At 49.2% G+C, this 12,923-nt stretch overlaps 1 protein-coding gene across 1 annotated transcript in view; it reads right to left on the reverse strand.

The window, feature by feature from the left end:
- The window catches only part of C2H1orf74 (chromosome 2 C1orf74 homolog), a 44,532-nt gene extending 36,909 nt beyond the window's left edge, over window positions 1-7,623 (reverse strand). Inside the window, exon 1 of the mRNA XM_063955349.1 lies at window positions 7,523-7,623. The gene's annotated coding sequence lies outside the window, so the exon portion shown is untranslated. The remainder of the gene's footprint in view (window positions 1-7,522) is intronic.
- Between the last annotated feature and the right edge of the window lie 5,300 nt (window positions 7,624-12,923).

Here is a 12,923-nt window from a genome sequence, read left to right on the forward strand (position 1 = left end):
AAACAGACATGGAAGAAATTCCCACAGCCATGGAACCCAGGTCTTTCATAGATTCTACCATGAAACCTGCAGAATCATGAATGTTGCGTAAATACAATACAATACAACGTCATATCTATCCATCATATCCAAATCCTCCATCAAGGCAGCCGACCACTTCACTATATCCTTAGCAATCCATGCACTAGCAATAGTGGGACGTAATATAGCCCCTGAAGCAGTGTTCACTGATTTCAGAGTATTATCAATTTCTCTAACGTCCTAGAGGATGCTGGGACTCCATAAGGACCATGGGGATAGACGGGCTCCGCAGGAGACATGGGCTTCTCCCTCAGCACTCACCAGCGCCATTTTTTCTCCACAGCACCGCTGAGAGGAAGCTCCCCGGACTCTCCCCTGCTTGACACACGGTGAAAGAGGGTTTTAAAGTAGAGGGGGGGCACATAATTGGTGCATATACATGCTACAAAAGCGCTACTGGGTAAACATTGTGTTTTTTCCAGGGTCATATAGCGCTGGGGTGTGTGCTGGCATACTCTCTCTCTGTCTCTCCAAAGGGCCTGGTGGGGAACCTGTCTTCAGAAAAGAGCTTCCGTGTGTGTGTGTGTGTGTGTGTGTGTGTGTGTGTGTGTGTGTGTGTGTGTGTGTGGTGTGTCGGTACGCGTGTGTCGACATGTCTGAGGTTGAAGGCTCACCTAAGGAGGAGGGGGAGTGTATGAATATTAGGTCTCCGTCGGCAGCGCAGACACCCGACTGGATGGATATGTGGAATGTTTTAAGTGCTAATGTTAATTTATTGCACAAAAGATTAGACAAAGCTGAAGCTAGGGTACAGTCAGGGAGTCAACCCATGTCTGTCCCAATGTCGCCGGGACCTTCGGGGTCTCAGAAGCGCCCACTATCCCAAATAGTTGACACAGATACCGACACGGATTCAGACTCCAGTGTCGACTACGATGATGCTAAATTGCAGCCAAGGGTGGCTAAATGTATTCGATATATGATTATCGCAATTAAAGATGTTTTGCATATCACTGAGGAACCCCTGTCCCTGACACGAGGGTACACATGTATAAGGGAAAGAAACCTGAGGTCACCTTTCCCCCTTCACATGAGCTGAACGAGTTATGCGAAAAAGCGTGGGAAACTCCAGACAAAAAACTTCAGATTCCCAAAAGGATTCTAACAGCGTATCCTTTCCTGTCACAGGACAGAATACGGTGGGAATCCTCCCCTAGGGTAGACAAAGCTTTGACACGCTTATCAAAAAAGATAGCGCTCCCATCCCAAGATACGGCTACCCTCAAGGATCCTGCTGACCGCAAGCAGGAGGTTACCTTGAAGTCCATTTACACACATTCTGGTACGTTACTCAGACCGGCAATTGCGTCGGCCTGGGTTTGTAGTGCTGTAGCAGCATGGACAGATTCTTTATCAGCGGATATTGAGACCCTTGATAAGGATACCGTTTTAATGACCCTAGGGCATATAAAAGATGCTGTCTTATATATGAGGGATGCTCAAAGAGACATTAGTTTACTAGGTTCCAGAATAAACGCTATGTCCATTTCTGCTAGAAAAGAGGCATATGGAGTTTTTGCCTTACAAGGGCGAGGAATTGTTTGGAGAGGGCCTCTCGGACCTCGTCTCCACAGCTACGGCAGGTAAATCGATTTTTTTGCCTTATATTCCCACACAATCTAAGAAAGCGCCTCATTATCAAATGCAGTCCTTTCGTTCAGATAAAAGCAAAAGAGTACGTGGATCGTCCTTTCTTGCCAGGGGTAAGGGCAGAGGGAAACAGCTGCACAACACAGCTAGTTCCCAGGAACAGAAGTCCTCCCCGGCCTCTGCAAAATCCACCGCATGACGCTGGGGCTCCCCTGAGGGAGTCCGCTCCAGTGGGGGCACGTCTTCAACTTTTCAGCCACATCTGGGTTCAATCACAGGTGGATCCCTGGGCAATGGAAATTGTTTCCCAGGGATACAAGCTGGAATTCGAAGAGGTGCCTCCTCGCCGGTTTTTCAAATCGGCGCTACCAACTTCTTCCCTGGAAAGGGAGATAGTGTTACATGCGATTCAAAAATTGTGTCTTCAACAAGTGGTGGCCGAGGTTCCCCTGCTTCAGAGAGGGAAGGGGTACTACTCAACCCTGTTTGTGGTCCCGAAACCGGACGGTTCGGTCAGACCCATTTTGAATTTAAAATCCCTGAACCTTTACTTAAAACGGTTCAAGTTCAAGATGGAATCGCTCAGAGCGGTCATCGCCAGCCTGGAAGGGGGGGATTTTATGGTATCGCTGGACATAAAGGATGCATACCTGCATGTTCCCATATATCCTCCTCATCAGGCATACCTGAGATTTGCGATACAGGATTGTCATTACCAATTTCAGACGTTGCCATTTGGGCTTTCCACGGCCCCGAGAATTTTCACCAAGGTAATGGCGGAAATGATGGTGCTCCTGCGCAAGCAGGGTGTCACAATTATCCCGTACTTGGACGATCTCCTCATAAAAGCGAGATCACGGGAGAAGTTGCAGAACAGCGTATCCCTTTCACTGAAGGTGTTACAGCGACACGGATGGATTCTCAATATTCCAAAGTCGCAGCTGAATCCTACGACTCGCCTGCCCTTCTTGGGCATGATTCTGGACACAGACCAGAAAAGGGTTTTTCTTCCGGTAGAAAAAGCACAGGAACTCATGACTCTAGTCAAGAACCTGTTGAAGCCGAAACAAGTGTCAGTACATCATTGCACTCAAGTACTGGGAAAAATGGTGGCGACATACAAAGCAATTCCCTTCGGCAGGTTCCATGCAAGGACTTTCCAATGGGACCTATTGGACAAATGGTCCGGGTCACATCTGCACATGCATCAGCGGATCACCCTGTCCCCCAGGGCCAGGGTAACTCTCCTGTGGTGGCTGCAGAGTGCTCACCTTCTAGAGGGCCGCAGGTTCGGCATTCAGGATTGGATCCTGGTGACCACGGACGCGAGCCTCCGAGGTTGGGGAGCAGTCACACAGGGAAGAAATTTCCAAAGCCTTTGGTCAAGTCAGGAGACTTGTCTTCACATCAACATCCTGGAACTAAGGGCCATATACAACGCCCTACGTCAAGCGGAGACCTTACTTCGCGACCGACCAGTGCTGATTCAGTCGGACAACGTCACCGCAGTAGCTCATGTAAACCGCCAAGGCGGCACAAGGAGCAGAGTGGCGATGGCGGAAGCCACCAGAATTCTTCGCTGGGCGGAGAATCATGTAAGTGCACTGTCTGCAGTGTTCATTCCGGGAGTGGACAACTGGGAAGCAGACTTCCTCAGCCGACACGACCTGCATCCGGGAGAGTGGGGACTTCATCAGGAAGTCTTCGCACAGATTGCAAGTCGGTGGGGACTGCCCCAAATAGACATGATGGCGTCCCGTCTCAACAAAAAGCTACAAAAGGTATTGCGCCAGGTCTAGAGGTCCTCAGGCGGTAGCCCTAGTGACACCGTCGGTGTTCCAGTCAGTCTATGTATTTCCTCCTCTTCCTCTCATACCCAAGGTGTTGAGAATAATAAGAAAAAGAGGAGTGAGAACAATACTCATTGTTCCGGATTGGCCACGAAGGACCTGGTATCCGGATCTGCAGGAAATGCTCACAGAAGATCCGTGGCCTCTTCCTCTAAGACAGGACCTGTTGCAATAGGGTCCCTGTCTGTTCCAAGACTTACCACGGCTGCGTTTGACGGCATGGCGGTTGAACGCCGGATCCTAGCGGAAAAAGGTATTCCGGATGAGGTCATTCCTACGCTAATAAAGGCTAGGAAGGACGTGACATCTAAACATTATCACCGAATATGGCGAAAATATGTTTCTTGGTGTGAGGCCAGGAATGCTCCTACGGAAGAATTCCATCTAGGCAGTTTTCTTCACTTCCTACAAACTGGAGTGAATTTGGGCCTAAAATTAGGCTCCATTAAAGTTCAGATTTCGGCCTTATCCATTTTCTTTCAAAAGGAATTGGCCTCTCTACCTGAAGTACAGACTTTTGTGAAGGGAGTACTGCATATTCAGCCTCCTTTTGTGCCTCTGGTGGCGCCTTGGGACCTTAACGTGGTGTTAAGTTTTCTTAAGTCACATTGGTTTGAACCACTTAAAACAGTGGAGTTGAAATATCTCACTTGGAAGGTGGTCATGTTGTTAGCCTTGGCTTCGGCTAGGCGAGTTTCGGAATTAGCGGCTTTATCACATAAAAGCCCCTATCTGGTTTTCCATATGGATAGAGCGGAATTGCGGACCCGTCCTCAATTCCTACCTAAGGTGGTCTCATCCTTTCATATGAACCAACCTATTGTCGTGCCTGTGGCTACACGTGACTTGGAGGATTCCGAGTCCCTTGATGTGGTCAGGGCTTTGAAGATTTACGTGGCCAGAACGGCTAGGATCAGAAAAACAGAAGCACTGTTTGTCCTGTATGCAGCCAACAAGGTTGGCGGCCCTGCTTCAAAGCAGACCATTGCTCGCTGGATCTGTAACACGATTCAGCAGGCGCATTCTACGGCAGGATTGCCGTTACCAAAATTGGTTAAGGCCCATTCCACTAGGAACTGAAGGTGGGCTCGCCTTGGGCGGCTGCCCGAGGGGTCTCGGCACTACAGCTGTGCCGAGCTGCTACTTGGTCGGGGTCAAACACCTTTGCAAAGTTCTATAAGTTTGATACCCTGGCTGAGGAGGACCTCCTGTTTGCTCAGTCGGTGCTGCAGAGTCATCCGCACTCTCCCGCCCGTTTGAGAGCTTTTGTATAATCCCCATGGTCCTTACGGAGTCCCAGCATCCTCTAGGACGTTAGAGAAAATAATATTTTAAGCCTACCGGTAAATCTTTTTCTCGTAGTCCGTAGAGGATGCTGGGCGCCCGTCCCAAGTGCGGACTATTTCTGCAAGACTTGTATATAGTTATTGTTTTCATAAGGGTTATGTTATAGTTTTGTCGGTTTTGGACCGATGATATGTTGTTGTTCATACTGTTAACTAAATTGTATATCACAGGTTATACGGTGTGATTGGTGTGGCTGGTATGAATCTTGCCCTTAGATTAACAAAAATCCTTTCCTCGTACTGTCCGTCTCCTCTGGGCACAGTTTCTCTAACTGAGGTCTGGAGGAGGGGCATAGAGGGAGGAGCCAGTGCACACCCAGATCCAAAGTCTTTCTTAAAGTGCCCATGTCTCCTGCCGAGCCCGTCTATCCCCATGGTCCTTACGGAGTCCCAGCATCCTCTACGGACTACGAGAAAAAGATTTACCGGTAGGTTTAAAATCTTGTTTTTTCTATCCTCCGGCTTTTAAGGCAGTAGATCCCGGTACTGGTAAAACCACCTTTTTTGAGAGTCTAGATACAGATGCGTCAACAATTGGCGGGTTTCCCACTTTTTCCTATCCTCCTCAGGGAAAGGAAAAGCTACCAGAATCCTCTTAGGGATCTGAAACTTCTTTTCAGGATTCAACCAGGCCTTTTCAAATTCAGCTCTTTTGACGCAGGGAAGGTTAGTGAGGCTTTCTTGTTTTCCGTGAAAAAAGCCTCCTCAACCTGCTCAGGTGTGGTATCATTAACATTTAACACATCCCTGATAGCCTCTATCAACAACTGCACCCCCCTTGCAAGAGATGCGGACCCCCGCAATACCTACCCATCACCATCTGTTGTGTCAGAATCGGTATCCGTGTCGTCTTGTGTTATCTGCACAAGAGCACGTTTGTGGGGGTATATAGAGGGTGACTTGAGGTAGCTGACAAGGGCCACACAGCCATAGAGGACTGCAATACCTGGGTTGCCGACTCATTACTGGTAACCCTGTCAGAAATCTGAGTAATCCAAGTCCTGATAGAGGAAAACCACTCTGGTACCCTTGCTGGAATCTGTGCTAAACCAGTGCTACCCTGATTACATGGAATGGGATCATCCTGGGAGGATAAATCCTCTGCAGCATATGACACTGTATCCCTGGACATTGCTGCTGGTGACCACCAAACACACCACACACACAAACAGGATGGGGTAAGACCGAGTTTCCCCCCCCAAGAATGGCAAGAGAGAGACAGAGATTGGAACCAACCCACACCAGCGCTTAACAACAGGAGAAAACCCCCTTACCAGCGCTGACTTGTGCACCTTAATAGGCCACACAGTCAAACAATTAGCCTCCCCTCCCTTCTACAACCCCCTGGTACTGTTACAGTAATCTGGAGCTGCTGTGGAGGGACCAGGATCTTCCTTCAGCAAACAGAATGCAGGAAAATGGCGCTGGAACGCTGCAGGGTCCGCTCTGAGGAGAAGCTCCGCCCCCTTCATGGTGCTGTCTTCCCGCTCATCTGAGTTTGAAAATGGTCTGAGGAGTTGTGCTGGCTGGGATCCCAGGGGCCCGACAGGCTTGCTGATCAATTGTGAGGGGTAGGAGCTGGCCCAGGGCGCCCCTCACAGCGCCGCACAGTGTGCCTCTGGAACCATCCTGGAGCGCGGTTAATACCGTGCTCCAACCCTTATTGCCTCCATCTTCACACCGGCCCCCCGCTTGCTAGGGGGGGTCGGTGACTAACTCACCACTTGCTTCAGTTCTGTAAGGGGTCGGCGGCATGCTGCTGGGGTAAGCGGTTCCCCTGCGGCGGAGACCGATCAGCCCCTCTGGAGCTCAGTGTCCAGTCAGCGGATACAGTGGCTCAGACCCCGCAGGGCGGACACTGCTCCCCCCCTTAGTCCCACGCTGCAGGGAGGCTGTTGCCAGCAGCCTACCTGTAAAATAAAAAACTCTAAAACTAAACTTTATTAGGAAAGCTCAGGAGAGCTCCCCTAGCTGTGACCGGCTCCCCCGGGCACATTTTCTAAACTGAGTCTGGTAGGAGGGGCATAGAGGGAAAAGGCAGCCCACACTCTTAAACTCTTAAAGTGCCAATGGCTCCTGGTGGACCCGTCTATACCCCATGGTACTAATATGGACCCCAGCATACTCTAGGACGTTAGAGAAACATCAGATACTACTGATCTTGCACACACCATAACACGACTAGTTACTCCATCGAATGACAATATTCAAGCAGACTCAATTTTTAGTAAATGTGCGATTTGTGGCACATAATGTTCTGGCAATAAGGTGTAGCCCAACTTGATTTTTAGTAAATTTCCCTCTCAATACTTGAGAACATTTGAAAGGGCCAATCAACTTTATTTTACAATTAAAAAATCAATACTGTAAACAAACTGGATCATAACTTGTACTAAACTGTACTGGATCAAATCCAAACACGAATAAATAATGAATCACCACAATGTAAATAGCAAAAAAAAAAAAAAAATACCAAAACAGAAAGATATATTTAAACATTCAAACCATATAAATTATAAATAAAATCTAATCCACAAACAGGAAGGACAGCAACAATAAATAACATAAATGCTGTTCAAATTATGGAAATAGCGGCTAACTACACAAAACCAAAACTGAATAACAAACAGGTAATTAAATCTAAAAGGGTAAAACCTGTCTGTGTATTCGGTAGATGCAGAACCAGGAAGTTGAAAAGCAAATCACATGACTCATTTGCTCCAATAAAAGCGCTGATATGATGCCTACAAACAGTGAACTCATTACTATGAGACGCGAGTCTCAGCATACAAGGAATAGGCACATGACTGAGTATGGCCAATAGGATGGAGCTAATAGTGTTAGCATAGAGCTCATAGTTACTATGCAACACACCAGCGCTTCTATTGGTGATGTTGAGTCATGTGATCGGCACTTCTACTTCCTGGTTTATCTAATGAAAAGTAATGTACATGCTCATGCTGCAGTTTTGCTAGTGTGTCGACGTGAGGGAATTTAATTGAACAATGTAGTGTGAAGGGAAGTGTGTGCAGTAGCGCCGACTACATAGTTCAGAGGGAGGCGCTAGTATATATATATATATATATATATATATATATATATATATATATATATATATATATATATATATATATAGACATACTGTACGTGTTAAGATGTGTGTGTGTGGCTTGTTTTATCCCGGGATGGCAGCGCTGTGTATAATACACCTTTCACACAGCCCAAAATTTCCCGGGTTAAAGCACATGAACGCGCATCAACCCGGGAAATTTCTCAGTGTGAAGGGGTACAGGGACAAAATCCCGTGATTTCTGTCCCCGCATTTCAACCCAGCAATCGACCAGGGTTGGTCCCGGGATGTTCCCTGGAACCTGGACAGTGTGAATGGTGCAGGGACATGTCCCACCTTCCCGGGTTGCCTCTGCTGACGCTGATTGGCTATTCAGGGCACTTCCTGGTCTTGTGTTTTTTCTGAGATGCCCATTTTCAGAAAATGCAGGGCCATCTCCGGATCATTCAGTATGAAAGGTGCAGACCCGGGATGTCTCGGCTCCAAATGCTGGTATGAAAGGTGCCAACCCGGGAATGTCCCTGCATGAGCCCGTAGCAGAATTCCCGGGTTTTGCCCCTGCATTTCTGGTGTGAAAGGGGTATAACAGTCGCCGTGCGCACCCAGGGCTCAGCATTAGGCATCACTCTCCTAAGCCCACACTCAGCCTCCAATTGGCTAGATTTCAGAGAAGCCTGGAGGATGGTCCTTGAAGGACTGTGGAGCGGAATGCTGCGTCTCAAGTGCAGCGGCAGCTGCGATAAACGCATCGCTGCCTCGATCCCTGGGGACCGGCAGCCCAGGGACGTGCAGGCAAGGGAGGCACATTAGTGGTTAAAATAATAAAAAGCAGAAATTTATGACACATATTCTGTGTCATAAGTGTATGCTTTGTATTATACTGACAAATTACACGTTAAAAAGAAGTTTGCTGCAGGAGCGGGGGCAGGGCCAAGCTGTGGGCATTAAAAGCCCATTGAAAATAACATTGAAAGCGGCACTTGTATAAGTGCCTCGGTGACAGAGGCGTGCTTTCACTGTTCCAGTGATGGATCCGCTGTCATCACTGAGTGGGCAGAGGGATGTGCGGTGGGGGCGTTGCGGAGGTGCGGGTGTTAGCGGCAGCGGGACCCAGTGTGGATAGCTGGCATGACAGCAGACCTGGATCTTCCTCACCAAACACACTACGTCCACCTCTCCTCTCTCCTTTCAGAACCCATTTCAAGCTTCTCACACTCGCTTACAAAGTCCTCACCCACTCCTCTCCCATCTACATCTCTGACCTTATCTCCCTTTACACTCCCACCCGTCCTCTTCGCTCTGCTAAATTAATGCACGCCGACTCTCCTGCCTACGGATTACTTCCTCCCACTCCTACCTCCCAAGATTTTTCACGTGCTGCACCATTTCTCTGGAATTCCCTACCTCTCCCCCTCAGACTCCCCACCTCTCTACAAAACTTAAAACGGGCTCTCAAGACCCACTTCTTCACCAAACCCAGCCAAATCTCATCCTAACCCTCTGTTCCACGCTCTCTATGTACCCCGTCTCTGTCACCCCTGTCTGTCTACCCCTCCCCTTTAGAATGCAAGCTCTCACGAGCAGGGCCCTCTTCCCTCATGTGTTTATCCTTTCTTTAATATTCTTCAACTGCACCAAATCCAGCAGTCTTCTGCCACCTGATACTTATTCCTGTGTCATCTGCTGATGTAACTATGTTTATTTACCCTGTACTTGTCCTATACTGTCATCAACTGTAAGTTGCTGTTTTCCTGTTTGATTATTTGTTTATGTACTCTGTAATTGGGCGCTGCGGAACCCCTGTGGCGCCATATCAATAAAGGATAATAATCATCTGGATCCAGTCACTGCCTGTCATTTTGCAGAGTTCGGCAGCGGAGCACTTCCAATTTATAAAAACGGCACCGTTAGCGTCATTTTTGAAATCTAAGATGGCCACCGTGAGCCAATCAAGGCTCGCCGCGTCATCACCCCGCCCCTCGGCGATGGTTTATAGAAACCCGCGCGAGGGAGCGGCTGTCAGTCCACCGGCAGGGAGGGCGCGTGCAAGAGCTCCCGAAGACAGAAGACGCCTGGAAGCCCTGGGGAGGCGGCGGCCATGGAAAAGAGCTTCCCAAAGCCTGCTGCCCACCCAGGTGAAGACAGAAGATGCCAGGAAGCCCTGGGGAGGCGGTAGCCCCCCAGGTGAAGATAGAAGATGCCAGGAAGCCCTGGGGAGGCGGCAGCCCCCCAGGTGAAGACAGACTACTCCAGAAGTCCTGGGGAGGCGGCGGCCATGGAAAAGAGCTGCCCAAAGGCTGCCACCCACCCAGGTGAAGACAGAAAATGCTGGGGAGGCGGCAGCGCCCCAGGTGAAAACTGAAAACTCCAGAAGTCCTGGGGTGGCGGTGGCCATGGAGAAGAGCTGCCCAAAGGCAAGTGAAGATGCTGTACAATAAAATTTTTAAAATGAACGTGTCTTGTGTTTATGTTGATATTTTCTTTACAGGTGGACTACAGACGCATGGGTGCGAGAAATCGTCTCACGGGTACGCAGTCTCTTTCAAGAGACGTCCCCCTTGCCAGTTTTGCACCACGGTCATCCCTTCGGATCCACTAAAGGCGCAAACTCTGCAGCAAATTGTGAGTTCCCTCCTGGATACAGTAGTGGTAGTGCCGGTACCTCTGTCCCGAAGGGGCAGTGGTTACTACTCGACCCTGTTTCTAGTCCCGAAACCCAACGGGTCATTCCGGCCTATACTGAAATTACTAAACAAGTTTGTGAGAGTGTCCAAGTTCCGTATGAAGACGCTGCGTTCAATTGTGCTGGCGATGGAACCCAGAGACTATATGGTATCCCTGGATATTCAGGATGTGTACCTGCATATACCTATTGCCAAGTCAGATCAGCAGTACCTGCGGTTTGCTATTGGCAATCTACATTATCAGTTCCAGTCTCTGCGATTAGGACTGGCTACGGCTCCTCAGATCTTCACCAAGGTTATGGCCGTAATGACGGCACATCTCCGTTGCCAGGGAGTCAGGATCCTGCCATATCTGGACGACTTGTTGATCCTGGCAAACTCCCACAATATCCTCCTCAGTCATTTACAACTGACGGTAAGCTTCCTACAAGCCCACGGGTGGCTCATCAATTGGAAGAAATCCTCACTGGTCCAAGCTCAGAGCACGGTGCACCTGGAAGCACTCCTGGACAAACACAGTCAACATCTGTTCTTGTCTCCGGGGAAGGTCCTGAAGCTTCAGGACAAGATAAGATGCCTCCTCTGTCGCCCCAGAGTGTCGATACACTCGGCGATGCAAGTACTTGGCCTGATGATGTCGGCTTTCGACATGGTGGAGAACGCTCAATTTCATTCCCACCCTCTGCAGAGGTTAATTCTTTCCAAGTGGTACGGCATGTCTCATCGGATCAGATAACACATGATTACTTTGACTCCGGAGGTTCGTCAGTCGCTGCCCTGGTGGCTACAGGACCAGCAATTGAGCAGAGGCTATCCCTTCTGGATCCCCGACTGGGTCCTGCTGACAACGAATGCCAGTCTGCGGGGATGGGGTGTGGTGTTGGAGCAACACTCTTTCCAGGGTCGCTGGACCAAGGAGTAGTCTCTCCTCTCGATAAACATTCTGGAGCTGCGGGCGGTGCTCAATGCATTAACTTTTGCTCTGCCTCTGGTACAGAACAGGCCTGTTCAAGTACGGTCAGACAACATCACCACGGTGCCATACATCAACCATCAAGGTAGCACTCGAAACCGCATGGCAATGTTGGAAGTGTCAAAAATCCTTCAATGGGTGGAACGCCATCTGCCAGCAATATCGGCAGTGTTCATTCCGGGTATCCTCACCTGGAAGCAGAGTTCCTCAGTCGTCAATATGTACACGCCGGAGAGTGGAGTCTTCATCCGGAAGTCTTTCAACTCCTAGTGGACACGTGGGGCCTACCAGATGTAGACCTGATGGCGTCTTGACACAATCACAAAGTTCCAGTCTTCGGATCAAGGACCAGGGATCCCCAAGCAGTGTTCGTGGATGCACTAGCCATTCCATGGAACTTTTGGCTGCCTTACGTGTTCCCTCCAGTGTCACTCCTGCCCAGGGTCCTGCGGAAGTTCAAGCAAGAAGGAGGAATACTACTTCTAGTCGCTCCAGCGTGGCCCAGACTGCATTGCTTTTCAGACCTGCTGGGTCTATCGACAGAGCGTTCTCTTCTATTTCCTCAATGACCAGACCTCCTTGTACAGGGCCCTTGTATCTATCCAGACCTGGCCAGACCGGCTTTGACGGCGTGGCTCTTGAAGCATCACTCCTGAGGGCCAAACGATTCTCTGAGGCGGTTATCCAAACTATGTTGAAAGTCCGTAAACCGGCATCTGCTCGGATCTATTACAGGGTCTGGAATTCTTACTTCGCCTGGTGTGCTGTTAAGAACTATGATGCGTACAGATTAAAAACAGCCAGAATCCTGGCTTTCCTGCAACAAGGCCTGGATTTAGGCCTTCATCTGGCTTCCCTCATGGTTCACATATCTGCCTTATCGGTGCGGTTTCAGAGAAAAATTGCATCTATACCTGACGTTCATCTATTCACTCAGGGTGTGTTACGGATTCAGCCTCCCTATGTCCTGAATGCCCTGCAAGAGTCTCCATTTGAACCCCTTGAGTCAGTGGACCTTAAATGACTCACAGCCAAGGTCCTGTTTCTGCTGGCTATTGCCTCTGCTAGAAGGGTGTAGGACTTAGCCGCTTTGTCGTGTCGTCCACCCTTTCTAATATTCCATTGTGACCGGGCAGTCCTGAAAACTCACCCAGGTTACTTACCTAAAGTGGTGTCATCTTTTCACCTTAACCAAGAGATTGTGGTTCCGGCCTTTATCTCTTCGGACTTGTCCCCCAAAAAGCGGTCTTTGGATGTGGTAAGGCCTCTCTGTATATATGGGGAGAGAACTGCCTCTATAAGGAGGTCAGATACCCTTTTTGTACTGTT

Source organism: Pseudophryne corroboree, chromosome 2, assembly GCF_028390025.1.
Source record: "Pseudophryne corroboree isolate aPseCor3 chromosome 2, aPseCor3.hap2, whole genome shotgun sequence".
Classification (NCBI taxonomy): Eukaryota; Metazoa; Chordata; class Amphibia; order Anura; family Myobatrachidae; genus Pseudophryne; species Pseudophryne corroboree.